Below are 20,830 nucleotides of genomic sequence, written 5' to 3' on the forward strand. Positions count from 1 at the left end.
AGGAGGAAAATGTCTTTCGTCTAGGTGGTGCCACAAGCAAGTTAGACACTTGAAGATCTTAGAGCAAATACCCTCTCTTTCTCCGGGGAGCAGATGACCCCCCCAAAGTATGGTAGGTGTCCCCAGTCTTGGCTTTTGACTAAAACAGTCGTCCTACTGAGCTGGAGTCCTGTGTGTAACCGCGTGTCTCCTCCATCAGAGCAAAGCAGGGGCCGTGCTTGCTCGGCTCACCTTGTACCTCAGAGTGCAGCTCATGCCAGCCCACAGGCGCTGCTCAGGCGGATGATAAAGCAAACGAACAACCTGATGCTCGACGATGCGGCCAGTGGCCAATTGAGAAATGCTTCTGTGTCTTCAGACACTCCTATTTGATTTCTTCTCCAATTTCTCTTTCTTCTGGCTCAGAGAACTTCGTCAGCTCAGAGTCCAGGGTCTGTGCCACCATCTGGGAATGGTCAGAACCTCAAAAGGGACCTGGAGGAGAAGTCTGGAAGTACTGAGCATGGAGACTTGCACAGGTAAGAGCCAGGGTCAGAGGACTGGCCCAGCCCGACGTGTGGCCGGCTCACTGCCTGCTCAGTATTTGCTTTGCTCCATTTGCTTTGGAAAACTTACCCTAAAACCCATGACATGGTCCTCCGTGGTGCTATGGTCAAAGCAGTGGCTTATAGACTGCTTTGTGATTACCTCGACCTGCATGATCAGAGAATTAATGTTTTTCTGCCCAATGAAACTAGCAATTAAGGGCTTCCTTCCATTCCAGCAGTACTCCAGGTTATTTATCTTCGTTATCAGAACTTAAAATAAAAACCTGAAGGCTACCAAAAGGACGTATCAGGAGCGTCCCATGCGTGGTGAGTTGGGTCTGTATTCCTGCATGGTAGCCAATGATGGTACCGGATAAGACAGGATTCAAAAACTATTACTAACGTGACAGGTAGCCTGAGTCCCAGGGAGGCTGGTGGATGAATTCCAGAAATTAAGAAGGCCACACTGGTGCAGTGGAACATGGCCAGTGTGGGTGTGGCCCGTCGGTCAGTGGCTCCTCATTATGACCCCCAGGAGGTCCTGATTTCCCTGCTGTGGCTATTGGGAAGAAGTCCAATAGACTCCTCCCATGTAGTGTTTGGCACCCATAGTTTTGGGGGCGTTCCCAAGCAGAGGGCCAGCAGACGTGAACATTCAGTCCCCAGAACAGACTCGGGACAAGAACACTGGAGGCAGTTAGTAACTGTCTGTGGGTTCAGTGCATGATCCGGTTGGAAGAACCCTCCTGGGGTTCCAGGAGGCTATAATTACAGGCCTTAAAAAAATAAATCAACAGGAGCTCCAAGGAACAAAAATGAAAAATTGAAAGGTAGACTTCCCCCCACCCCCCATCATAGACAATAGACAATGAGATTTTTAGGTCATGAATGCTTTGCAGAATCACTTTACGTAAGAGTTTAAGCAACATTTCTGTGTTTGGGCTTTAAAATATGGAGGGTCACGGGTAAGTACGAGCGGCCCCTGGTGGCAGGAATTTCCACGCCTGGCTGGTATTACTTTCCGGGTGGTTCCGGCTCCGCGGTTTCCAGAAGAGGCACTTTGTACCTCTTGGCCTGAACATTAGAATTCTTTAGGGAAATGGTGGGGCAGAGTGTTCTTTTCTGCTGAGGGAATCACAGAATATGCCTTGAACGACACCTTTGATCCCTGTTTTCTGCAAAAGGGAGGCCTCCTTTGCCTCCTAGGACCCCCCCCCGCCCCGGCCCCCGTGTCTGTTCCCCTTTCATGAACTTTTTATCAGGATAACTGGACAGAGGTTTTAAGAGTTGGCTCTAATGAGACCAGATGACCCGTCTAAATTGGCTCTGGGTGATCACGAAACTAATAGATTCATCTTTTCTGGAATTCTCTGCAAAGGAAATCCCTGCTGGCTGAGAGCCGAGGTCCAGCACTCCCCTCCCCCATGGAGGTTCTGGGATCTCTCAAGAGGCTTGGGAAGTATTTGGGGCCTGGGTCACAGCTAGACTGAAGAATAACAGCAGCTGGAAGGGCTTTTGCTTCTTGTTGCTCAGCTTTAGTCAATTATTATTTTTCCCTTGAGGAGGAATCGCTTCTCATTGCCAAGTGAATTGAGCATAAAAGAGGTGCCTTCTAAGAGCAAAAGCCCAAAGAAGCAACTTCCTGTTCACAATTCGAAACATGAATTCTCCTCTGTAGACGCGTGAGCGTCTGTGGTGCTCTGGACTAACTAACTCACAGACTGCGGAGGGGTGAGCGGCCTGCAGGAGTCAGGCCCCACAGAGGAAGCGAGGGCAGGTGCTGCTCCCGGGAGGGGCTGTTCCGGTGACGCATGCCGCCCTCAGCATCCACGACAGCGATACTCATAACATGTAATGTTCAGTTTGCACATGGGGACCAGACGCCATGCCGAAGGCTCTAGGCACACGAAATGCACCTTTATTTTCTTTAAATCAGTCCAAGTCCTTACCCAGCCACCCTTGGAAGTCCCCTCTCTCGACCTGGTGTATTGATGCCATCACCTGTCCCCTCACCACCATGGTGCCCACTGGCCCAGACCACACCGTCCCTCAGGCCCTAGGACCCCGCTGCCTTCAGGACACTCTTGGCACCAGGGACTCTTTGGTGAGGCTGGGAGCCCCAGGGCCATTCCCTTCAGTGCTCTGTGCCCGTCCCCCGTGAGCCCGAGGACACGGTCAGGAAGCAGGGAGGGACTCTCAGACGTTCGTCACTTTCTAAGACTTGCTCTCTTGTGATCCTCACATGCATTTGCCTCTCCCCTTGCCACATCACACAACTAGCATTTTCTCTTCACAGAATGTATTATAGGTTTTTACAAAAGATTGAAGAAGCCATTGACCTCGTACTGTGTTTTCTCCTTGGAAAAACTCCAGAGAGAAAGCACAGAAAGGCTTTCCAGTGGCTCCTGCTGGACTTGGAGGCAAGGGCAGAACGAGGGGGGAAAGGCCTGCGTAAATCTGGCCTGACGACCTTCCGCGCAGGGTTCTCTCCACTGCACGGGTGGGGACACTGAGGCTTGGAGCCCTGTGTCATTTATGCATTAGTGGCAGAAAGCCCATCGTTTCTGCCTTCTTACCTCTGAATTACACAAGGATGGGGTTCAGGCATCCCCAAGGGGGTTCAGTTTTTCACCCAAAGGAGTCCCACCAATTCAACTGCCTTGCTTTCCCACTGCCACATGGTGTCGCTCTTGGAACTTAGCCCTGCATTGGTCAAACCCAGGCAGAGGCTGGGAGGCACCTGCCCGATGCCCATCCCTGCACAAGTCCCCGGCTCCTGAGGGAGGATGATCCCGCACTGCTGGGACAAAGCCGGGTTGCCCCTCTTACTGCTCAGCAATGTCCATCCCCAAGCACGGCTGCCCTGGGCACCCACGTCCCGTTCCAGGGCCACCGCCTACCATCTCATGAGCCGCCTTCTCTCTCCTTGGGTACCAACCGCCAGGGATGGCAGCAGTCCTTTCTTTTTCAACCCTCAAAACACAATTCATCTCATCCTACAACCTTTCATCAGATCATAGAGCTATTGGGTTGCACCAGAGGAAATGAGTGTTTTGTAGGGAAGAGTTGTCGAGTAGTGGCCATTTCCTGAGCTTTAGCATCCTACCTGCTCATTCTTCCATTCTTCCACGGGTGATAGTTCAAAGATGACGGACTTTTCTCGGGGAGCTGTGTGATGCCACACGCTGGGTGCTGTTGGGGTTCTCTGAGGGCAGGGGTGGAGGATCTTGAACTAAAGGAGACAGCTCGAGAGGCCATTCCAGGTGGGGGCAGAATTCCTGAATCGGACCTCTCTGTGGCTGAGCAGGAAGTGAGCCCAGATTGCTGGCAAGCGTTCACTAAAAACAAGGCTGAAGAAGTGAGGTCAGATGGAGGAGACTTTGGAGGTCAGGTGAGGGGTTGAGATTTTATCCTGCAGGTAGCAGGAAGCTGGGGAAGTGCTTTGTGGTTTGTCTGTTTATATTTAAATAAAGATTTATGCAGGTGGGGAAAGAGTTCAGAAAATGAATTTAGGGGCTTGGACTGGTGCATGGGAGGGGGAGGCCGGAAGGGCCTAAAGGGTGCCCCTGTAGTAGAGGAAACCACCCCAAAGCAGAACCCCCAGAACCTGGTGATGCCTGGGTGTGGGCAAGGGAGGTGGAGTCATAGAAGATGCTAAGGTTCTGGAGCGAGAACCCAAGAAGGACCCAACATCAGAAACAAGGACATCTAAAGTGAGAGCAACTACAGGGAAACCAGGACCAACTTTAGACACACTGAAATAAAGACCAGACGAGTCTCCTGGGAACCCTGCTGTCCTGGCCTTTATTTAAGCAGGTCCCTGGCCTGGGGAGGGGCGACAGTTTAATGGAGTAATAACCGAGCATCGTGGCCCCCAATCCTCTGATATCCTCATGGTGGTTCCAGTTATTCACAAGTTATTCGCAGGTGGGTCCACTCTTTCCAGCACTCTTAAATTCATGACTTTAAAACTGTATCTAAGAGCATGGGAACAGGGCCGGTTTGGGGTGAAGGACAGTAAATGAAATCATATGGGGTGGTGGTTCTCAGTCTCCCCAGATCATAAGGTTTGCCTGGGTGTTTGTAAAATCTTTACATTCCTAGGGCCACCCTAGTCCTTCTGAATCAAAATCGCTGGGTGTGGAGCTTAGGAATCTGTGTTTTGTTTTGTTTAGAGATTTTATTTATTTATTTGATGGAGAGAGACACAGCAAGAGAGGGAACATAAGCAGGGGGAGTGGGAGAGGGAGAAGCAGGCTTCCTGCAGAGCAGGGAGCCCGATGCGGGGCTCGATCCCAGGACCTTGGGATCATGACCTGAGCCGAAGGCAGACACTTAACAACTGAGCCACCCATGCACCCCGGAATCTGTGTTTTTAATAAGCATCCTGGGTGATGCTTATGGATGGAGGGATTTCTGAAATACTGATCTATTGCCCGGACCAGCTTGTAACCATTAAAAATACCCCATTTCCTGACCTCTCCCGTGAAGAGTCTGACACAGTAGTTTTGGGGTGAGGCTGAAAAATCTGTTTTTTTTTAAATTTAATTTATTTATTTGTGTGTGAGAGAGAGAGCATGAGTGGGAGGAGCAGAGAGAGAGGGAGAGAGAAGCTCAAGCAGACTCCATGCGTGGAGCGTGGAGCCTGATGCGGGGCTCGATCCCACAACTGTGAGATCATGACCTGAGCCGAAACCAAGAGTCAGATGCTCCACCCAGGCACCCCTGATTTATGTTTTGATAAGACCTCCCTGGTTGCTGTATGGAGAATGTCAGCGGGCAAGACTGGAGGCCAGAAGGTCAGAGAGGAAACTGTGCAGGTCCCTGGCAGGATCTAGCGTGTCTTGAGTGAGGCAGGGATCTCAGCCTTATATTCATTATCTCCCTCCCTCCCGCTGCAGGAATCTTCCTAGACATTTTATTCCTAATTGCCCTCCCTTCCCCAGGAAATTTCCATACCATAGATATATTGTAAATGTATTGTGGTCTTTGGATGACATATTGGGCCAAATAGTACTTTGTAATTACAGTGTAATATCTAAGATATCTTTCCCCCTCCCAAGAGTCCATTTTCGCCCCTCTGGGGATGGTACTTACTGGCCCACTGAGCACATGGCACTGAGGTGATTACAGTGAAGATGGAGAAACAAACACAGCTTTGCTATTTTGGAGATTTTGGAGCTGAGAGATGCCAGGGCTTGCTGATGGACCGGATTTGGGAGGAGGGAGAGAACAGTCAAGGAAGATCCCTGAAGCTTTGGCTTGAGCAGTTGGGTGGCAAGGACCATTTGCTGAGAAGGAAAAAAGTGAATCTGGCATATTTGCTGAGTCCCATGGTCACAGACCCAGCATCCAGGAGGGAATCCTGTTGTGAAGCTGGCAAGACAGTGTGCCGCTCACAACCCCGGGCTCAGCGGGGGGCACACAGGACCGTCCTCCATCTTTGGGAAGAAAGCAGGGCGCTCTTGTGTTTCAGGGACAACTCACTTCCTGCTCTACACCCAGCACTTTCAACACCTGGACATATATCATCCCTTTGGGGGAAGTGGGGCAGATTCCATTTAGCAAACATGGATCCACAGCTCACCACAGGCCAAGCTCTGAGCTTGAGGCCAGAGGTAAAAAAGACAAACAGGACCTGTGGGTCCAGTGGTAGAAAGGCGTGTAAACAAATCATTCTAGGAAAGCTCAGTGCTGCAGGCAGGCTCTATGGGAGCAGAGAGGGCCCGGCTCTGCTGAGGGAAGGGAGCGAATGCTCCGGAAGGACTAGGCTTGCCGTTGGGTCTTCAAAACCAAACACAAATAGGGCTTTGTGGGGAAAGGAGACGGTTCCAGGCAGAGAGAAGAGCTGTCATCATTACGGAGCTAGAGGGAATACAGAATTTAGGAAGGGATCGACTTACTAGGCTCTTACGTAGAGAATTCCAGAACTTCTTTAAGTCTGGGAAAGGGGATGGAGCATCTTCATTAAAGCTCAACCTCTTGGCTTTTTCAAATATACAAACTTTCACTTAGCACAGAAATCCTTGGCGTTTGGGGAGCAGCAGCTTAGGGAAGGGTAGAAAGACAGTTTGAAACATGAAATAGTGGACTTGAGAGGCTGGGCGAGGATGTTCCCTGAGCCTTGCTTGCCACGGAGTCACCTGCACGTGGGGGTGCGGGACCCAGGGCCGAAATCCACAGCTCACCCACTGCTCAGGGTGGACGCCTACAGATGACCAGAAGGCCACGAGGAAGCTGGGGCTCGGGGAGGTGAAGAAACGTGCCCCCCACACAGACAAAGCTTGACTTGGTGGGGACTGGAATCCGGCTGGGTTTGGTGCTGCCCGGAAGCCCGGGCTCAGAGCCATTATGCTGAGCTCCCACGGGTGTCTGAAAACATTTGTGTTGTGGGCTCCATAATTAGAAAGCAAACCCCCATCTGTCCTTAAAATTTAATTTCCCTGTAAACAAGGTCCGTTCTCAGACCCAGACAAAAGAAAAATCAAAAAGATCTGTTTTATGAGCAGCGTCTGGGGCCAGCTCTTAATGAACGAGCCCCAGGTCCCCGATGCGGTAGTAATCAGTCCCTTCCTAACAAACTTTTGCAAAGTTCCAGATCCACTCAGGAGCTCCTGCCAAGGCAAGGCGTGTCAGGCAGAGCCGGGGGCAGCCTCCGCCCCGCCAGTCCTGCTTCTGACTCATTATTTATCTCTGGCAGGAAGTAAACACAGAAAGGAGGGGGGTAGTGAGCTCCCCAACTTGTGACACGGGCTGAAAAAGAAGGTCACGCACTGAATTAGGTGTGGGTCTGCTTTCTGCTCATCTGGTTTCAACAGAGCATTTAAAAAGAGGAGAGGAGGAGTATTTTTCCATCCTGAGATGATATCCCATTTTTTGTCACAATTTGGAAAATACAGGGGCGCCTGGGTGGCTCAGTCAGTTAAGTGGCTGCCTTCGGCTCAGGTCATGATCCCAGCGTCCTGGGATCGAGCCCCGCATCGGGCTCCCTGCTCAGCGGGGAGCCTGCTTCTTCCTCTCCCTCTGCCTGCCTGCCGTTCCCCCTGCTTGTGCTTTCTCTCTCACTCTCTCTCTCTGTGTCAAATAAATAAATAAAAAGTCTTAAAAAAAAAAATCTCTTAAAAAAGGAAAATACAGAAAAGTGAAAAGTGAGGGGAGAAAAAATCAATGCGCTCACCATCTATAGACAACTGCTCTTAAAATATTAGTGTTTCCCTCAGGCCTTTCTCATTTTTCGAGTTTTTTATTGATTGTGATAGCTGTGTGTGTATATACATACATATTTATAAATATTTAAATATCTAAATATATTCAAACAATATATTAACATACACGTTAATATACAATATATTTAAATATTTAAACTATATTAATATAAATATTTTTATAAGGTACATTTAAATATATAATAGACTATGTTTTAGAACAGTTTCAGGTTTACAGAAAGATTGAGCAGTACAGAGAATTCTTATATACCCCCTTCCTCCTATACAGTTTGCCCTATCATTATTATTATTATTATTTTTTAAGTAGACTCTGTGCCCAGCATGGAGCCCAATGGAGGACTTGAACTTGCGACCCTGAGATCAAGACCTAAGCTGAGATCATGAGTCAGATACTTCAGAGGCACCCCCAGTTTGCCCTATTATTAACATTTTGCATTAGTTTGGTACATCTATTACAGTTAATGAACCAATATTGATACATTATTATTAACTAAAATCTACAGTTTACATTAAGCATTACTCTTGTGTTGTCCATACAGTCTGTGGGTTTGGCAAACACATAATGCCATGTACCCACTATTGCAATATCTTACAGAATAGTTTCAGTGACTTAAGAAATCTGTTTCCACCTCTTCATTCCTCCCCTCCCCCTCCCCTACCAAATCCTGGTAACTACTGATCTTTTTACTGTCTCCATAGTTTTGTTTTTTTCAATTACCTTTTTACATTGGTATAAGATACATTCTGTAAGAGTATGAAGCTGAGAGCTTGATGAATGTTTACACTCCTATACACTTGTATAATCAAGCCCCGCTCTAGAGCTAGATCATTCCTGTCGCCCCAGAAAATTCTCTCCTGTCACTTCCCAGTCAATACCCAGCCCAAGAATAACAACTGTTCTGACTTCTACCATCATGAATTAGTTTTGCCAGGTCTTGAACTTCACATAAAGGGGAGTTAAACAGCATATATACTTTGGTGTCTGGTTTCTTTTACACACAGCTACTTGTTGGTTTTTTAAATGATTTTTTATTGTGGTAAAAAAAAATACATAGCATAAAATTCACCATCGTAACCAATTCTGAGTACAGTTCAATGTTGTGCAAATGTTTCTGTGGTTTCTTTTTCTTTCTTCTTTTTTTTGGGGGGGGGCAGTGGGCAGAGGGAGAGGGAGAGAAAGAATCTTCAGCAGGCTCCATGTGGGGCTCCATCTCATGACCCTGAGATCATGACCTGAGCTGAAATCAAGAGTCGGACACCTAACTGACTGAGCCACCCAGGCGCCCCTGTTTCTATAGTTTCTTAAGGTAGAAGCTGAGATCATTGATTTGAGACCTTTTTTTTTCTTAATATAGGTGTTTTAGTGCACTGAAAGTCTAAATCCTGCTTTAACTACATGTGACATTTTGATATTTGTGTTTTCATTTTCATTTGGTTCAAATACTTTCTAATTTCCCTTTTAATTTCTTCTTTGACTCACGGGCTATTAGAAGTATATTATTTAATATCCAAATACTTGGGGGATTTTCCAGATATGTTTCTTTTTTTTAAGATTTACTTACTTATTTTAATGAGAGAGAGAGAGCGCGTGCACATGAATGTGTGTGCACGTGTGCACATGAGTCAGGGGAGGGGCAGAGGGAGAGAATCTCAAGCAAACTTCCCACTGAGCATGACTTCCCACCGAGCATGGATCCCCACATGTGGCTCCATCCCATGACCCATGAGATCATGACCTGAGCTGAAACAAAGAGTCAGACGCTTAACCAACTGAGCCACCCAAGAGCCCCCGGTTATCTTTTGTTATTAGTTTTTTAATTTAATTCCATTGCAGCCAGATGATATACTTTGAATAATTTTAATCTTTTAAAATTTATTGAGACCTTTTAAAAATGGGTAGAATATGGTCTACCTTGTAAATGTGTCATTTGCACTTGAAAAGAATGTAATGCTGCCACTAATGGATAGTATTTAATAAATAGCAATTGGGTTAAGTTGCTTGATAGTGTTCTTCTGGTCTTTCATATCTGTACTGATTTTCTATCCGCTTGCTCATTCAATTATCAAGAAAGGGGTATGGAACTATCAGTTTATAATTGTGGATTTGGCCATTTCTTTTTTTTTTTTTTTCATCAGTTTTTGCTTTATGTATTTTGAAGCTCTGTTATTAAATAAACTTTTAGAATGTTTTTGTCCTATTGATGACTTGAACCTTTTATCATTATAATGATCTTCTTTATGGCTGGTAATATTCCTTGCTGCAAAATCTGTTTTGTCCGATATAATATAGACATAGGAGCTTTCCTTTCATTAGTATTTTCACAGTAGAACCCCCCCCCCATTCTCTTACTTTTAATCTATCTGTGTTTTTAAGCAAAATTTGAAATACTTTTCTTGTAGACAGCTTACAGTTGGGTCTTCCTTTTTTCATCCATTCTGAATATTGCTGCCTTTTAACTGAAGTGTTTATAACATTTACATTTAATGTGATTATTAATATGGTTGACTTAAATCTCCAGTCTTATTATTTGTTTTCTCCATCCCTTTTACCCTCCTTTTTTGCCTTCTTTTGGAAAAAGTCATTATTTTATGATTCTGTTTTATTTCCCTTTTAATTTATTAGCCACGACTATTTGTGTTAGGTGGTTGCTTTAGGATCGATACTATACATCTTTAATGTGATACAGTCTGCTTTCAAGTGATATTGCACAATTTCATGTACATTTAGAAGAGTCTTGCCCTATACAACAGAATACTTCTATTTCTTCCCTTTTGGCCTTTGTGCTTTGTTGTCATACATTTTATTTCTGTATATATTTCAAATCCCACGATATATGTTATTTTTGCTTGATATAGCCAATTATCTTTTAAAGGAGATTTACATAATGAGGAAAAAAGAATTTCTATTTACTTGCACAGTCACCATGTCTGCTGTTCTTTATTTTTTTGTGTAGATAATGATGGCCATCTGGTATTATTTCCTTTTGGTTTGAGGGACTTCCTTCAACATTCCTTGAAAGATAGGTCTGCTGGTGATTAATTTTCTTAGCTTTTAAATGTCTGGAAAAAAAAATCTTCACCTGTATTTTAGAAAGATGTTTTTGCTGGGCAAAGAGTTCTGGGTAGATAGTTCTTTTTTCTTTTACTGCTTGAAAGATATTGCCCTACTGCACTCTAGCTTGTATGGTTTCCAACAAAAATTTCTGCCACCCTTTCTTTTGTTCTTCTGTCCTTTCTTCTCCCAGCGCTTTTAACATTTTTCATGTTTTTACTGGTTTTAAGCAATTTGGTTATGATGTGCCTTGGTGTAAGTTTCTTCTTGTTTCTTGTGCTTAGAGTTAGATTCTTGTACCTGCGGGTTTATAGTTTACATCATTTTTGGAAAATTTTTAAGCCATTATTTCTTCAAATAGTTTTTAAAAATCACCCTCCCTGTGTGGGGACTCTAATTACACATATACTTGGCTGCTTGAAGTTATCTCACAACTCACTGATGCTCTGTTTTTTGTTTTTTTTTTTCTTTTTCTCTCTGTGTTTCATTTTGAACAGTTTCTATTGCTATGTCTTCAGGTTCACTAATCTTTTTCTCTGTAATGACTAATCTGTTACTAATCCCACCCAGTGTGTTTTTCATTTTAGACGTTAGAGTTTTCATCTCGACATGTTTGATTGGGATTTTTTTTTTTTAAGATTTTATTTTTAAGTAATCCCTACACCCAATGTGGGGCTCAAACTCATGACCCCAAGATCAAGAATTGCATGCTCCCCTGACTGAGCCAGCCAGGCACCCCTGATTTGGATCTTCTTTATAGCTTCCATGTCTGTACTTAACATGCTCAATCTTCCCTCTAACCTCCTGAATACATGGAACACAGTTATAACGCGTTTTAAAAAGTCCTTGTGTACTAATTCTATAATCTGCCTAATTTCTGGGCTGGTTTTGATTAATTGAGCTTTCTATTCATTGTGGGTCATACTTTCCTGCTTCTTTGCATTCCAGACACTGTGGGCTTTATGCTTTTGGATTCTGGATATTTTTGTATTCTTATAAATATTCTTGAACTTTGCTCTGGGATGCAGTTCAGTTATTTGGAACAGCTTCATCCTTTTGGGGCTTCATTAGGTGGGATCAGAGCAGTGGTTAGCCCACGGGTCGTGTTTTCCACTACTGAGGCAAGGCTCTTCTTAGTACTCTAACAGATGTCCCATGAATTATAGGTTTTCCACTGTGGCTGGTGGGAACAAGAGCTTTTCCCAGCCCTGTGTTAGCTTTACGGATTCTTCCCTATAAACCTCTCAGGTGGTCTGAACCTAGTCTCAGGTGATATTTGTGCATATACATGCTGATCAGTACTTGGATATCCCCAGAGTTCTGGCTTTGTCCAGTTTCCTCTTCTCTGGCACGCAGATGCCCAGCTCCATCCCCTCAAGTCCGGGAGAGTCTCAGGATCTTCCTGTGCTGCTTCCTCCAGGCCTTAGCTAGGGTAAGAGCAACACTTACTCTGTTGCTGTTCATCTCCAGGGATCACAGGCCTCTGTTTCTTGTGTCTCCTGTAGCAGCCAATCCCCCATTAGCCCCATCCCCTGTTGTGTTAATAATTCTTTATATGACACTTCCCAACCCAAGCTCTCTGAAAAGACCAAAAAGCCACCTGTATCAAGTTTCTTTCTCTGGTTTTAAATGGAAGTGCAGCAAAAAACCTGGCATTTATTTTGGGAAAGGTGGGGAGACACTTCTAGAAAAAAAATATTAATAAGAGAGAGGATGCCACGTGCAAGAGTTGTTTTTCTTTCCTTTTCAAGAGCACTTCTAGTCTCTTTTCTTCCTGTGGCCTCAAATGCCAACTTCGACAGGAGTTAATCTTCCCAAATCATCACTGCAGCTGTGTTCATGTTGGAAAGGAGCCTGGGATGGTTTTTATGTCTTTAACATGGAACCACTTGGCCCCTCGGTGATGTTGACTCATCACCTCCCCCTACCCCATACACATTTAGGCCAGTGGGATTATAGAGAGGCAAATCTCAACAAAACAGGCCTGTGACTAGCACATTTTTGAGCTCAGTACACATGAGCTCAGCCTCACATAGGTGACATTGGTGACATCTTTTTGTTCAGGGAATGCCCCAAATTCTTTGAAAGATTTTTTAGTCATCAAGGGAAGATTCCAATACGTTTCCTGCTTTTACCGTGTTGATGAAGGCAGGAAGATGGTTTTAATACACATTAGAAGTCTTATCAAGAAGGAATATTAACAAAAATATGTTTACAGCCATTTGTTCTTTCTTGATGTCAAAACAAAATAAAAATACTACCATAACCTAGGCACACAAAAACCACTGCTTGCATTTTTCTGTGGCTAAGTAGTAGGATCTAACTTAAAATTAAGAAAATATTGCTGGTGGTAGAGCGGTGGATGACCCTGTGCTTGGTGAAATGGAGCTCGAGGCCATGAGCAGATACACCAGCCCAGTGAACCTGGCTCTCCTCCCCCATCTCACCGTGGTGCTTTTGGCCATTGGAATGTTCTTTACTGCCTGGTTCTTCATTTATGAGGTTACCTCCACCAAGTACACTTGGGATATCTACAAAGAGCTCCTCATCTCCTAGGTGCCCTCACACTTCATAGGCTTTGGAGTCCTCTTCCTGCCTGCTCTGGATTGGCATCTACGTATGAGCTCCCAAGGGTTCCAACCTGGTGGTTTCACTGAATTCCTGCTTCTGTAAATTAATTTTTATTATTATTATTATTGCTGGAAGTGTCCCACTGGCTGCTTATGATAAAGGCAGATGTGTGACCAAAAGAAAAATTAAGAAAGGGGCACCTGGGTGGCATAGTCGGTTGAGCGACTGACTCTTGGTTTTGGCTCAGGTCATGATCTCAGGGTTGTGGGATTGAGCCCCCTGTCAGGCTCCGCGCTCAGCAGGGAGTCTGCTTAAGGATCCTCTCATTCTCTCCCTCTGCCCCTCTGCTTCTTTCTCTCTCCCTCACTAAAAAAGAAAGAAAGAAAGAAGAAAGAAAGAGGAAAAAAGAAAAGAAGAGAAGAGAAAAAAAGAAATGTATTTAAACGAATTGGTATATGGTCATGACAGTAGCTAGATGCATTGAAAGACAAGACAATGACAGAAATGAGTGACACCCAGAAAGGGATGTGGATTTGTGCCAACTCTGGGGAGCTCTTGTGTGCAACAATCCGTCAGCCCCTTCTAGCAATCAGGCTGGGAACCGCAAAATTGGGTCATTCCAACTGTCTTTTAGACCCCACAAAACAGATGCTGAAAAAATTGATTAGAAGACAGTTTTTTGAATTTTCCTTGGAATTCAGATGCCTGTGCTCCACCACCCCCCCCCCACACACACACTATGCTGGATAATGGATTGTCACAAGTGGACTGACACCTTGACCTTGAAGCCATATAATCCATGTGGCAGAGCGCACACTGAATAATAAGGATACTTTGGGGTTTTACCACTCCCTCACATATACGCCCTTCTCCCCCATAACTCTTTAGAACCTACCAGAATTTTCCTCTTGTTTATTGCATGGGTTACACAAGCATTGTGGTCTTTGTTTTTTCTGGCACAGAATGAGCAGAGGAAAGAGTTAAAACTGGATAAAAAATACAAAGCTGAGTCTGACAGGGCTGCCAAGGTCAGTGGGCTCCTCAGCCTCTGTGCAGGAAGCATCATTTGGGCAAATTAGGACCGCGTGTGTAGATTGGACCTAATCTGCTGGGATGGCCAAGAAGTTTCTGAGGAGGTGCCTTTCTCTGTGAAATACCAGGATTAGTTGTTGAGACTTGGCAATCTCCCTCTCTTTATTAACTTGAGAATTCTTTCCTCTGCATGAATCACTTAGAACATAAATCCTTTCCCAAAGTCCCTGGAATAGGCAATGCATCTCACTGCACGGGAGTTAACCGAAGTAAGGGGTTTTTTGTGTCAGTTAAAAAAATTACTCCTCATTTCTATATTCCTTCCATCTTTCAATCATTCATTCGGCAGAGTAGGTACCAGTGCTAGACCAAGATATAAAAATAAATGAGGTAAATTCCCTCTAACTTCCAGGAGGTCATACCCAGCGGGAAAATGAGTGAGTGAACAAATATATCACACAGGTACTGAGAGACAGTCTGCACACCGGCTTTAGGAGAATAAAAAAGGGAGCACATGCAGCTCAGGGAGGGAATCCCTCCGTGGAGGGAGGTGCGTGGGGGGGGGGGTCCTCCACAGAGGCAGGTGACGGGGTCGGCACTGTTCAGGGGAGGAAGGGGGTTTTACCATGGAGGAGGGAAAGGGGGGAATCCCATGATGGACGGAATTAGGGGTTCTCATTGCAGAGGAGAATTAGGGGATATTATCATGGAGGGGGAAAGAACTCCCTATGTGCAGAGCCCTCAGCTGGCCTTGCTCTGAAGCACAAAAGAGCTATTCACATGCTCCTGATTTACAGGCATATTCTGTTCCCAGAGCAGGTGAGAGGTGAGTACAGGGGGTGCTTTGATAGTGTGTTTTGAGAACTATCCTTCTAGTTCTCTAAAGGACAGCCGAAATGTCCTTACCAAATCTTCCTTTGACATATGGCTATGCGTTCCATCCTATGTTCTGTGGGTGGCACATCAGTCTCACTAAATGCTCTATCAGAAAAAGGGGCAGAGGAAGATTTTTGAGAAACACCAAGTTTGGAAAACACTGTGCAATATCTTCTTGTTGATTCACAATGTATGGCGGTATCTCAAAGGCACTGAGAAGTCCTGCAGTAAAGAAACTTGTTTAACTATGTTTCATCTAGTGCTTCCTATATCATCTAAAGACCAGGGAAAACGTTCTTGCACATCTAAAAATCGTATTATGAGAAATACAGAGTTTAGTATTTAAAGGCTCCTCATAGAAATGTAAAAATAGAGGTCATATCCTACATAACTCCTGTTAGTCATTAATAAGTGATCCAGAATGATCTATCATAGTTGGCCCAATCATATATCAAGTTCTCTCTCTCTCTCTTTTTTTTTTTTTGGTGGGCAGCAAAGCAAAGTTTATTGAGCGATAGTACAAAGCTCCCAATGAGGGAGGGGAAAGAGGGAAGGGACCCGAGAGGATTGCCCTCTCTCTCTTTTTTTAAAGAGGTGGGAATTTGCTCCTGGTTGTTTATTTACTTATTTATTGAGAGAGAGAGCACATGTATGGCGAGGGTGAGGGGGCAGAAGGAGAGGGAGAGAGAGAAGAATCCCAAGCAGACTCTGTGCTGAGCACGGAATCCAACGTGGGGCTTGATCTCACGACCCTGGGATCATGACCTGAGCCGAAATCAAGAGTCAGACACTTAACCGAGTGAGCCACCCAGGTGGCCCTCATATATCAAGTTCTTGAGGAGACTATCTTCTTAGGCAGTCTTCCTAGTTTGAGATGGAAAAGGGAAAGAAAGAAAAACTGGGAAGTGGGCATCTTCATAGAGAGTAGAATACCTCCAAGAGTCATAGTTATGTATAACCCTAGAGCACTTGGTTACCAGACTTATGATTCACAGAGAGAAAAATACAAAGCAAAGGGCAAGAATAAAGACAGTGAGTCAATTAGGTGATTAGCAGTTTAACTGTGTCATTGTGAAGATCTACACGGTCCCCAGATTAACCAGGTTTACTCTGATTCCATGTTTGGAAGACCTGAAAACATTTTGGAGTTTAGTTTTCTTTCTTTGGTTGGGGTCTCAGCCTTCCTTCTGCTGAAGAAAAGTCACATGGACAACATGGCCCAAGGGTTAAATCAGATTTTGGCGAGTCCTGAAAACGTATGGGAGAAACAAAACACCACAGTCATCCTAAACTGCTCTTGGGGTTTGGGAAGCTAATTCATCATATCCCTTCCCACCAGATTCTGAGTCAATCATGAAATTGGCACCAGAGTCTGCAAGGAGAAGAAAGCCAGCTTTATCAACAGCAAGCGTGGACTGGAAGACAAGTCAGAATGGGGTTCCTGATACTGCCCCCTGAACTAAACTTCCCCACCCAGTGCCAGGCTGCGGATGAGTGCAGGGTGCTGCGAAGGCTGGGGAGGGCCAGCTCCAGTGAGCTTGTCACCTGGCAGGCAGCTGGGGGGAGGATGAAAGGACTGCACTTCTTATCTCAGTGACCTAGAGCACCTTAACCCCCACCTGTGTGGAAACTGTACCCATTGGGGCTGCTTTCCCCATCACACCAACCAGAGGAGTCTCACTTCTTCCTGGGAGATAACCCTAAGGGAGAATAGGGCAGACTGTTATACTTCTCTGAGAGCTCAGCTGTGTCATAAAACCCCTGAATGTGTGGGCCACGGCAGGAACCCATGCAGCTGAGGACCGCCCCCAGCCCTGAGCCCCCTCATCACCACTGCAGCTGCCCCAACTGGTAACAGTGTATTAGGACTGGAGGTTTCCAGGGCTGCAACAGAACTCACAGGATCTCTCTCTACCGCTTGCTTTCATTTTCCAGAAAGAACATTGGAATGCAATGAGTAACATCAGTGGTGATGTTATGTGGGGAAATCTTCTAATCTTTTTCAATTACACTAATTTATGAAAATAACCAATCATTCACAGACTTCGGTACTTTATAATTAGTAACAAATTTCTTACAGCGCACCCCCTAACTCATCTTACCCACCAGTGTGCACAGGGACTTGTGGTTGAAAAGTGCTGCCTTGACCTCATTTCTTTTGAAGAAGCATTTAAACAGAAGTACTTTGCCTTTTCTGAGCCTCATTTTTCTGTATCTTCATCAGTAAAATGAAGAATTTGGACTAAATAGGTACCAGAATGCTGAAATTGTCTGGAAGAAAAGAACCTTCCTAATTGTCACATCAAACAACCATGATTTGGGAGCATTTCTGCATATTTAGAATCTTTAGATTCTAAATTCTAGAATTAGAATATTTAGAACACAAATGTGTTCACTTGTATCTGTGCATCCACCCATTCATCTACCCAATCATCCATCCACCAACCATTCATCCATCCATCCATCCAACCGTACACCCACCAACCATCCATTTGTCCATTCATCCAACCATCCATCACCCAATCCCTCTAACCAGCCATCCATCCACCAACCATTCATCCATCTATCCAGCCATTCAGCCATCCAATCACCCATCCACCAATCACCCATCCATCCATCCATCCATCCATCCATCCATCCGTCCATCCATCCATCCATCCACCCATCCATCTACTCATACATTCATATATTCAATATTTACTATATGCTAGACACTGGGGAAACAATACTGAAAAGAGACAAGACTCAGTCTTCATTATACTCCAATGGAGGGAATGATCATCAATCCATGTTGATGGCAACTGTGACTACAGCCATCACCAGGGGTCCTGTGAAAGGAGATCTGATCCCAGAGGCCAGGCCAGGAAGGCTTTGCTGACAAGTGATGAGTAGGGCTGAGACCTGCTGGGGAAGAGTAGGAGGGCTCCGGGCTCCAGGCAGATGCACTGATGGAGAGGTCCAAGTGGGATGAGACAGGAAAGGTAGGTTGGGGCCACAGCTGATGGCAAAGTGAAGCCACCGAAGAGTCTTCTCACTAGGGTGACGGGATTAGGCTTTTATTTCTAAGCCATGTTGCTCAGGCTGCAGACTGGAAAATGGAATGATGCAACCAGAGTGAGTGGGAGAAGAGCCTGTAGTGCCCATCCAGAAGGGGTGGGGCCAGCAAGTAGAGGGAAGCGGGAGGTGGCAGGGCCCGGAGCCAGGCAGTGCGGGGCTTGAGCTTGCTTTGCCTCGGGAGCTCTGAGACCTTGGGTCCAGTCTTAAACCTCTCTGGGGATATTTCTATGTGTGTGCAATAAGGGCCATCTACTCTGCAGAGCTACTGAGTGGATTAGATACAATCATAACTGGAAAGTGCTTAGCATGGGCCTGGCCTTAATAAATGCTCAATATGTGGCAACTCTCCATCCGACGATTCTGCTTTATGGTTTTGTTGGTTCCCTTGAAGCCTGGTAGTTCAGGGGCCATGCTTGTTTTTTCTCAACCAGGCTCCTTCCCCAAACATTCCTGGTTGGCTCAAGTGTACGTCTTCAGAACTGTGCACTTAGGAGCCCATCTGGATGTGATTGTCTCCAGCTAGGGTAGTGGGGAGGGCATCTCTGTTGTCTGCTCAGAACTTTGCTGCAGCAAATCACCTCTCTTCCAGGTTGCTTTACCCTATGCTTCACCCTTTCTTGTGCTGGGGGTGTGTGGTCTGCACCAAGGAGACCGTATCCAGACTCATCCTACAACCTCAACTCAAAGGCAGTGCCCCCTACAGGCTGAAAACCTTCCATTGAGAGTTCTGCGTAGCCAAGCACACAAGGGCTGGCCTTTGGATTCTGAGCAGCATCTCCATCCCACACATTTTGATACAATCTTGAAGCACAAAAGGACATTATGTAAGCTTCAATTAATGCAGAGCCCTCACGGATCAGTTCTTAGGATTTTTCCTGCCCTTAGGCAAATTTGCTTCTGACAAGTGGCTTTAATCTGGTTTTAAAAATTGCTTCGGATGGGCAATCAAAGAAATTGCTGGTGTTCAGCTTATGCTAAATAAACCAAGCAGGGTTTTTATGTGGGGGGAGAGTCGTGTGCCTCAGACTCGGTGGGAATTTGCTCCTGGTTGTTTTCTGATAAGACCCACAGGTTTTCAAGCTGCCCGAATTGAGTGAATGTGTCCCCAAATGATAAAGACTTCATTCCGCCTGAAGGGAAGCCCCACAGTCCCCCTAAGCTGGCAGCTCCAGTCAGAGGCAGGGACAAGGAAGTGGTTTTATTTGTCTTCTTACCCACGTGGAGGGGGCTGTGTTCTGCGCCTCTGGAGCAAGCAGACGTATGTGGGAAGCACTTCATTTCTGAATTATACACCATTAATCTCACTAACTGCTAAGTGCTGTGACCCCGAGTTAATGGGTGGGACACAAAATGTAAAGTGCTTGTAAAAAGGAAACTGGCCAGCTGCGGAATGCAGAGTGGTTGGTTCCAGAACAATCCAACAGCGCTGTGGCTTGGGAGCCCTCCCGAGCCTGGTGCTTCCGGGGGTGGTTCCCCACGCGGCCGTCAGCGCTGGGCCACGGCTTTCTGGGTGCAGCCGTCCTTGTGGCCAGCTGAGGATTAAAGGGATTTGTATAACTTCCCCTCTGAGTTTTCTCTTCTTTGCCCTTGTCAGCTCTGCTTGTGGGTCTGAGAATACAAATGTGGTTGAGACAGTAGCCAACTCTTTCTTGGGTCCCTCTTGAATATCTTCAGTGCCTCAGGCAGATCATTCGTGTGTCAAATGTGCGGGAACAGGCATTACATGAGGATGTTTGGTGTATTGATGATGCGTACACACCCCCTCAAAGATGCCCAGTACATTTCATAGGTGAGGGGCTTGGAGAGAGGCTGGAATGGAGTCAGGGTAAGAGACTCCGGGCATAAACCACTGGTTTGTCACAGTTCTGGAGGTGCCAGCGCATTCCATCTGGTGTGAGCCTGCTTCCTGGTTCATAGACGGATGGTTTTTCTCTGTGTCCTTGCAAGGCAGAAGGGACAGGGGAGCTCTCTGGGGACTTGTTTATAAGGCCACGAATCCCATGCTTGGGGACTCCATCTTCAAGACCAAGTCACCTCCCCAAAGCCCCACCTCCTAATACCATCCCCTTGGGGATTAGGTTTCAACACATGAATATGAACTGGGGGGACACAAGTGTCCAGTTTCCCTCCTTGGAAGTGTGTATTCTTGGAGGCAATACGGATTATTTTCCCAACCTTTCATTTTGGAAAATTTGAAACCTCAAAATGTTGCGAGAAAGTACAATAAGTACCCATATACCCATATTGTGCCGGCTCGGTCGGTTTCTGATGAGACCTTTCTTCTTGGCTTGCAGATGTTGGCTTCTTGCTGTGTCCCTCATGGCTTGTTCTCTGTGTGGCACACTCCTGGTGTCTCTTCCTCTTCCTATTAGGACACCACTTAGATTGCATTAGGACTCAACTCCTATGACTTTATTTAACCTATTTACCTCCTGAAAGGCCCTATCTCCAAATACAGTCACATTGGGGGTTTGGACTGCAACATAAGG

At 45.7% G+C, this 20,830-nt stretch overlaps 1 protein-coding gene and 1 pseudogene across 1 annotated transcript in view; both read left to right on the plus strand.

The window, feature by feature from the left end:
- The first annotated feature begins 490 nt into the window (after nt 1-490).
- The window catches only part of LOC110592778 (transforming acidic coiled-coil-containing protein 2), a 162,569-nt gene continuing 142,229 nt past the window's right edge, over nt 491-20,830 (plus strand). Inside the window, exon 1 of the mRNA XM_044916172.1 lies at nt 491-518. The gene's annotated coding sequence lies outside the window, so the exon portion shown is untranslated. The remainder of the gene's footprint in view (nt 519-20,830) is intronic.
- On the plus strand, nt 13,150-13,428 carry LOC110592779 (annotated as a pseudogene).

Source organism: Neomonachus schauinslandi, chromosome 6 (genome assembly GCF_002201575.2).
Source record: "Neomonachus schauinslandi chromosome 6, ASM220157v2, whole genome shotgun sequence".
Lineage (NCBI taxonomy): Eukaryota > Metazoa > Chordata > Mammalia > Carnivora > Phocidae > Neomonachus > Neomonachus schauinslandi.